This window comes from Acyrthosiphon pisum, chromosome X, assembly GCF_005508785.2.
Source record: "Acyrthosiphon pisum isolate AL4f chromosome X, pea_aphid_22Mar2018_4r6ur, whole genome shotgun sequence".
In the NCBI taxonomy this organism is placed as follows: domain Eukaryota; kingdom Metazoa; phylum Arthropoda; class Insecta; order Hemiptera; family Aphididae; genus Acyrthosiphon; species Acyrthosiphon pisum.
Genome location: NC_042493.1, coordinates 15140067 through 15148900, shown reverse-complemented (window position 1 = coordinate 15148900; position 8834 = coordinate 15140067). Strand labels below are relative to the sequence as shown.

General features: G+C 28.6%; 1 long non-coding RNA gene across 1 annotated transcript; it reads right to left on the bottom strand.

Annotated features, from left to right (window-relative positions):
• Window positions 1–1170: 1170 nt before the first annotated feature.
• Window positions 1171–4688, bottom strand: LOC107884367. Its single transcript, XR_003838624.1, has 4 exons — window positions 4206–4688; window positions 3012–3168; window positions 1758–1919; window positions 1171–1263 (listed from the first exon to the last, which is right to left on the bottom strand). It is a non-coding gene; the product is annotated as an uncharacterized LOC107884367 (long non-coding RNA).
• Window positions 4689–8834: the final 4146 nt, after the last annotated feature.

The window sequence follows — 8834 nt, the reverse complement described above, 5'->3', positions numbered from 1 at the left end:
CCTGATATATTGTTACAATATCAGTTGAAAAATATTAAAAATACATAGGCACAATTTTTTTTTATAAGCATTTAAAGATCAAATTTGGACAAAATTTATCAAATTTTAATTTGAAAAATTATTTTGTAGTTAAAAATTTATAAAATGTTCAATTTTTGTATCTAAGAATTGAAAATTTAAAACAAGATTCCACGTAAGTAATTAATTCTGTTACCAAAAAATCTAAAATATACATTTAAACAGTTTATTTTTATAGTAATTTTAAGTACAAATTTGGACGAAATTACATATTAAAAACCTAGGATAACTCTTTTAGTTATTTTGTTGTGATTGTATAATATTATTCGTGGGTACTTGAAACTTCTAAAGTATACTATTATATATCCATGGTTTTACCACGGTTTTTTGTTGATGTATAACGCGTTATAAGTACCTAATAAATATTATGATATGATTAATTTGGAATTTATTATAGGTACCTAATATAATATTATGTCTTATACCTAGACTAACATACCGTCTCCGCTCAGAATCGTTTTTCTTATACAATGATATTATATCATTGAATTCAAATTTAATACCATCCATTATACAGTGACCCACTTGTAACCTACTGTACAGCAGAGCGAAATCCACTTACCCACCTTTTTAAATATGACAACATACAGTTTTGTTTTTGTATTCCAATATGATTATATAAAAATAATATTAAAATTTCCCAATTTTTATTTTATTTTAAGACGGGTAGATTATGAGTTATGAGTTACATGTATTTTAAGTTTAGAAGAGCAGACTGGAGTAGAACGAGGTTACCCCACAAAATGTTTGTCCAATACACCACTTATATCAACTTTAAAACTTTTTATGCACTAGCAATTGGTTCATAATAAAATAATCACCTAGTTAGGGGAAATTAAAAACCTTCTACCACAGGGCATTAACTTTATTTATGAGTATTTTGAAATTTTATTTTTTATAAAGCTGTATAACTTCAGATAGCAGGGATACTTATACAAGTACAAATCCTCATATATCTCATCTACTCAATTAAATAATTTATTCAATGCAGAATTACATTTAAAATATATATTATATATCGTAACTAATTAAGTTAAATTATAACATTATAAACAAAATATATTAACTGCTTACTTTTTATTTGAGATGCGTGGGAACACGTTGGCATTTATAGGGATTCCATAACATTAATATCCGTTATAATACATTTATTGAGTTTAGTATTATGGCTAAGAACTGCACTTCCTAAAATAAACAAAAATTCAGAAACATACATAACTATTAAATTAAATAATATACTTAAACTAAATGGAGATTCATAAGGAAAATCTTAGCTTACCTATGTTAAGACTCTTTAGAGTCTGACCATCATGCAATCATTTAATATCTGTCTTAACACATTAACCTGAATTTGGACTTTATTTTGAAGTCTAAAAATATATTAGGTATACAGTTCAAATTAATGTTACGTTACCTATCACTTGTATTTTATTTAAATAATTTATTAACATTTTATCGTGTATCCAGCCTAAAAACATATTTATGTTAAAAAAAACTATAATAGGTAAGTAATTTAAATAAGAACCTGCTTATCTTCAAAAATAAAAATATAACAAAAAGTAGAAAAATAATCATATTCCTCTTTGGTATGTAGTTTATTAAAATCGACCACATAAAATATTTTATTAGATACAAACTGCGTACAATAAATCCTTTTCTAACACTTATGAATTACTTACATAAACATTTAATGGAGACGATTTGTTCCATTAAAAGTATGTTGCATGCTTCAGTATACCTTGGTATTTGAATCCAACATTTTTTTTTAGAATTTTCAATCTACTGTTTTTATTGGTTTGGAAGCTTAGTACAAGCGGTTATGTTGTATTCTACATTGACACCTTAAAATAAACAGATTCTTCATAGACCCATGACACTATCTCCCCCAGTTAACGGGAGTCCTTACATAAGTTATAACATTGCAAATCATCATTATATAATATGTGCAAATTATTATGGCGTAATTTTTTTAGCATTGCGGCGTTAAATTTGTAACGACGTACATATTTCTTATTGTTAATATTGGAAGCTACTATTTGCTGTCAGCCGCTAGGTTGGCTGTATCCGAGGCTGTATCTGTTTACATTGCACTTAATGCAAACGGATATAACAAACCTAGCAGCTGACAGCAATTAGTAGCGTACTAGCTTACAATATTAACAATAAGATAGCTTTTATCTGTGTATTATAAAATCAATGATTGCAGTAAAGAACTGAAAATAATTAAAATTTAAGTTATATAATAGAATTCTACTATTTAAACAACTTTTAAAATAATAAATTAAGTTAAATGCTTCTAATAGAACACCTTGTTTTTAGTAGTCATACTATTATCGGCAAAATTTAAATACATTTATATACTGTCATAAGCTAATTGTAAAAGAAATGGTACCTATTAATTACAAATAAAAAATTAAATATTCTTTAATTGAGTTATAAGTTGTAACAATTATTTGTATGTTTTAGTTTTTTTGTTTTACTTTTAAAATAAGAGAATATATTTTTCAATCAATGGCTTGAGGATTTGAGGTAAATTAGAAAACATTTTATATCTAAAACACTACATTGATACATACGAGTATGTAAGACATCCAGTGATAGCACTTAACATTATTTAATATAGTTATTCAAAAGTTACATGATACATTAATTTATTAACTTGAATAATTTACAATTTATGATGTCCATGCACTTATTAGGTACATTAATATTTGGAAGTACCTAGCAAGATAATTTGCTAAAATGTTAATTATAAGTAATTTGAGACAAAAATACTAAAACTTTATATAAAAATAAATTGTTGTGTTAAGTAAACTGTTTTACAATAGTTTGTTTGTAAATTTTTAAAATCTAATGTGAAATTATAATTTTGTTAATTTACTTAATATACCTAACTTACAATTCATAACTATTCATTAATTTATAATACTAACCTTTAACAATGACATCTAGTTCTTTTTAAACCGTGTATATTTTTTTTTTCTATTGTATTTTGAATCCAAATTAAATGTTTTTTACTTGATATAACAGTTAGTGTTTTTTTATATGTTATCAATTTGACTAATTTTGTGTCGCTTGCTATACTGGTACCTTAAACAGAATAATCAGTTTACTTATGTTTAATATAATATATATTTATTAATAAACACCACTATAAAACAAAATTTAATGCATATATTGTATTTCACCATATTTGGCAATGCAGTATAGAATCAGATTTTTTTAAAATTAAAATATTTAAGTTATACATGTTTACTGTTTTAACAACTATTTGATTGGCAAACATTGCTTAAAACGTTTATTGAATCGGAGCCGGTAGGCATAGGGAGCTTCTATAGAGCGTTGAGCGTATGCGTAAAAACTTAGAATTCGAAACTGCCTGAGCATATAGCTTCAAAACGAAGTCTGGCTATCTAATTTTGTTTGCACTGTCGTTCTTAACTCGTTGAAAAACAAAGGTTTCGAAAAAAAAATTAATATTCGTAATAGGCGCAGTTAACTAGTGACGCGCAAAAGCGCAAAAATCATAAAATAGCGAACTTCATAAAGCTATAACTTCGAAACTAAGTCCGATTGAATTTCAATTTTAAAATAATTGTCCCCGTAAAAAGAATTTAAATAGGTTATACACGCTCCGCGCGGCAGTAATGTATAGTGGTGTTGAGCGCATGCGTATAAACGTAAAATCGTAAACTTTGGAAGGCTATAACTTCCAAAATAATGGTTTCCGCACAAAAATTCAAACAGTTTCGAAATCAGCGTTGAAATACACGTCTTTAAAAAAAAAAAAAATCGAAATTCGTGAGGGGCGTGGTAAAGTGCATTTGTTTCTATAATCTGTGGTATAAGGTCTATGTAAATAGATCTGTATAAAATTTATTTTTTGATATTATTTCTTAGCATAATTTCAAGGTGTTTTTATATCAATGACACCTTGCATCATATCATTTTGTGTGTTGTAATATTTTATTGATAAGATAATTGATAAATAATAGAAATATTTTTTAATCGAATTGATAAAGAATATTAAATACTTTGCGACGTTTCGCTCTTTGAACGAAATGTACGTCCAGCTATGACAAAATAGATGGTGCCATATGGGCAGAAAATATAATAATTTTGGTTACCTTTTTTGTTGTTGTGTATAATGGATTCGGGATGTCTGTCGTGACCGACCACCTTAGATGGCTTAGCTTGTCCGGCAGCGCTCACTAGCACGGGAAAGTGTTTCCAAGTGACGACTCCATTTTTTTGTGGCAACTTCACGAGAAAACAATAATAAATAGACGAAAGAAAAACGTACGCAACACAAAAAACGTGTCAGTGGTTCTGTGTGTGTTTAGCTTTGGCTACTGACAGAGAGAAGAGAAAAAATAACAAAACAAACGTCGGCTATCGCGATTACGACCCGACAATGGTGGGGTGCTCGACGCTCGTAATAATTTTACGTGACGTTTCTTAATTAAAATTCACAAATAAACTATAGGTACGGAGATAGGAAAAAAATGATAAAGTAAAATTATTTAATTATTGCTTGTTTTTGAATATTATGTAGGTAATTAGTAATTACCGATAATAACAAACGAAACGCGTTTGTCGCATTACAACTTTGTTATCATTTCTATAATTTTTGGTAATATAAATTAATAGGTAATAAGAGTATTGTAATAGGTATATAATAATTATATTATAACGTAAGTACTTATATTTTGTTTAGATATCAATTCAGTTCCAAATTTCAAATTTTTTCAAACTTCCAACATCATTATATTTTTATTCCATATTATGAACTATGATGGCCCGAGCACACAGAACGCAGTCTTGTCACGACGGTCTGCTATACGGCTGTAATTAAATACAGAATTTGACCTTGACCGTCGCGATAATCATATATAAATATAAGATATCACAGCCCGCCGCAACGTACCGCGTTCTATGTGTTCGAGGCATTAATGTTGACAATGTTTTTTACAAAATATCAAATGTGTTGACAAATTAGATTTTTACAAAATATAGTAGGTACCTACCGAATATGACATTATAGTTACACAAATTTGTTTATTTACCAATTACCATACGAATCACCTTTGATCATTCAATCAATTTTATCTGGCCCTTTCTACATTTTCAAATAACTTCATACAATCTTAAAGTAATTGTAATCCTATACATAAATTTCACTGTTCGTAAATAATAAATTTGTCCAATAAGGAATTTTCATTGTGGTGGAGGGGGCTACATATTTATAATTTTAAGATAAATCACAAAGTAGTGCCCACTGCACTAATATTATATATAAAAAAGTTAGCAAGGTTGCAAGTGCGTACTAATCTGCTGAACAGTAGGGAGGTGTCTACCTGTCTAGATAAGTAAATTTAGAAATATATTGACATTTATTGAAATAATACTTTAAAAAATGAATATTTCTATAAATAGTTAATTTCAATTTTTAATTTTCATGAGTATAAAATAATAAAATAAAAAAGTTTGGTGAAAATTTCAAGTAGGTACCTACGGTTATTAGTTTTTGAATAGTGAATACAATAAAATAAGAAAAGTCCCATAAGATTTTGTTAATTTAAGGGTGATTAGGTATCATTATACATTATGTACTATACAACAGTTATATATATTATGTACTATACAACAGTTCTTTTTAAAGTTTTAATTTAATGAATAATTATTTGATACCTATATATTTTTTTAATTTTTAATAAACAAAATAAATTTAAATAAAAATTTTATTGGTGCATTATTTTTAATAAATTCTAAGCATATTTTTATATTTTTTAGAGCTTAATTGCATGCATATTTTTAATTTTTTTGGAGCATAAACATCCGCTCCCTAATAATTACATATTGTAGTTATTGTTATTGCTAATTTCTGAAAATTATATATACTACATTTTGAATTCAACCACAGAAGTGGTAAATTTTATTCTTTTTATTATAGAATAGAGATAAGGTAGAAAAAAATGTCACAATAAATTATCTGTTCAATGAATAATATATATTTCAAATGGAAAAATGCAAGTACAAACAAATAAATAAATAATTAATAATAATAATAATAAATAAACAAACAAACCGGTTTCCTTCGTCTCCAAAATCAAGTTAGATTCTTATATATTTAGATAGATTATATAATAATAGTTTGTGGTTTTTTCATTAATAATTTAAATGTTAGGAAATAATATGTAAAAATAAAGAATGAAACTAACAATATAGTGTGAACAGAGATTTAAATTGTAACACTATTGATTTTCTTGTATTTAATTTGGCTAATTGTTTCATGATATTATATAATTAAGTTGTAGTATTTATTAGTATATAATTTCATCTTTATGTAATATAACTATCTTCCACCAATACAAGCATTGCGCTTAAAGGAAATAGATATTTTATAATAAACATTTTAATATTATGTAAATTATCTTATTTGTTTTTACAGTAAAAAATGTCTGGAAAAAAATTTTAAAAATACCACTTGTTATTATTTCTAAATAATCGTATGCACTTAAATTTGTTTTTATTATAATTTTAATCTTTTTAACAAACAAAAAATAAAAAAAAAATATCAAATGTAACGTTTTTGTTATAAATTAAACCAATTATAGCTAATGGAGTTTGTAAAAATAATAGTCATATAAATGTACCTATTGTATTACACAGACGATCTTAGTTATAAATTTATTTTGTTTACTTTTCTAGTGTAAAAATATGAATATTTGGTTGAGGCGTTGAGGTAAATTTAATGATTGCAAGAAAAAAAATTATAATTGTGTTGCATTTAAATTCTAAGCCATTTTTTTATTCGCTATAATAATAGAAATTTTTTTCAGTTCTCACATAATATGGATGTATAAAACAGTATACTTTTATACAGGGGACTAAACAGATTTCCGGGGGATTAATAGAATTCTGGGGAGCTATAGCCCCCTTAGCCCCCAACATTCTACGCCTATGGTTTGTGCTCTTGCGAAACTGTGTCCACCAGTCCACCGAGCACACTAATATAACTTAGTTCAGCCATTATGGCGGCACCGGTAGAGGTGGGAGTTTGTTTGATGATAATTGTCACACGTTCTACTATTTTAGGCGGTGCAGACGTGCGTTATGAATACTTATGATATAAGGTATGGACTACCGATTAATGAAGACATTAAGACAATAATATGACAACACACAAGCAGTGGACCGAACCTATAACCCAAGAGGGGCAACCGCCCCCTTTTTTTTCGGTGGGTGGGGTCGTGGGGGTCCGTAGGTACCCCAGCAAACTACTTATGAATTATGTTCCTAAAAAGCTATTAATGTATACATATGCAGCACTGAAGCAAGCGTAAACGGAGGTGGTGGTCCGTATAACTTTTTACTTGCCCCCCCCCCCCCTTTGAAAATATAGTTCGGCGCCACTGCACACAAGCATCTATTTTTGACAATTTATACATTTTTTCATATCTATTTTGAGGAATTTCCTTAACTCTAAATAGTTTTCTAATACAAGACATGGAGGACACCCCCCTAAATACGCCACGGGTCGACAACACAGGCTTATAATATATATTCTAGAATTTTTAGTACTTGTTGTTATAGCGGCAACAGAAATACATAATCTGTGAAAATGTCAACTGTCTAACTTTCACGGTTCATGAGATACAGCCTGGTGACAGACAGACGGACGGACAGCGGAGCCTTATTAGTTATTAGTTATAGGGTCCCGTTTTACCGTACGGAACCGTCAGAACCCTAAAAACTTAACAAAATCCGACTATTCTACAGGGCTATCTTACAAAAACTATTAATTTAAAATACCTAACTCATAGGGGGTTTATATCTGACTCAATAAGGTATACTTGTGGGGTAGAGCTAAATCTTAGTCAGGGGGGCTAAGCCCCCTTAGTTGCGCCAATTAATTAAGCGCCAAGTGTATTAAGTATATTTATATAATTGCATATAATCAACGTAACCTGTTTAACATTATAAAACTATGTTAATGCCTAGTACTTTCATGGTATACATGTGTTTACCTTGAGACGTTATATTATCTTGTTCGTGTGCGTTTTCAAATGTGTGAGTAGTGAACATGAAAATATGTATAATCATGCATACGGTAAAGCTATAGTAAACCCAGACATGTTTCTCGCATGGTATGGTAAATTGTAGTAAGTAGGTAGGTACAACTCACTAGTATAGTTTTTAAAAATCATAATTTTTCGTACAAAATCTAACAAAGGACTGTCACTATTTATCGTAGTCATCAAATAAGACAAACAAACAAAGTATATACCTACCTACCTAGTAAAATCTTTTTTTCAGAATTAAAATCAGGCAATTTAAACTAAATTTATTTTTTTCAAAACTTTAGGTCTTTTGAACTGAAATTTACAGAAGTAGCGAGGTCCCTTATAAGTTGTGGCCACGATATACATAAATGCTGAATGCATAAACTATTTTGTTCCTAAATGTTCTACGGCAGAAGCGATTGTTATGATGTCGCCCACGGACTATGTTAATACAATGATACTCCGGTTAATACTTATAAATCTAAGTCATTAGATAAATGCTCTGCGGTCAGTGCCGCATTTAGAAATTTTGCGCCCCGATGCAAAAAAAAATTGGCGCCCCTAAGCTCCGGTGAAAAAAAATTGCTTCCCCCTATGGGGAACAACCCACGGAAAATATGGGAGCTAGATCCTCATTAACCTTTTAGATTTTGAGCACAGAAAAGAATATTTGTTTTACAGTGTGTGCTT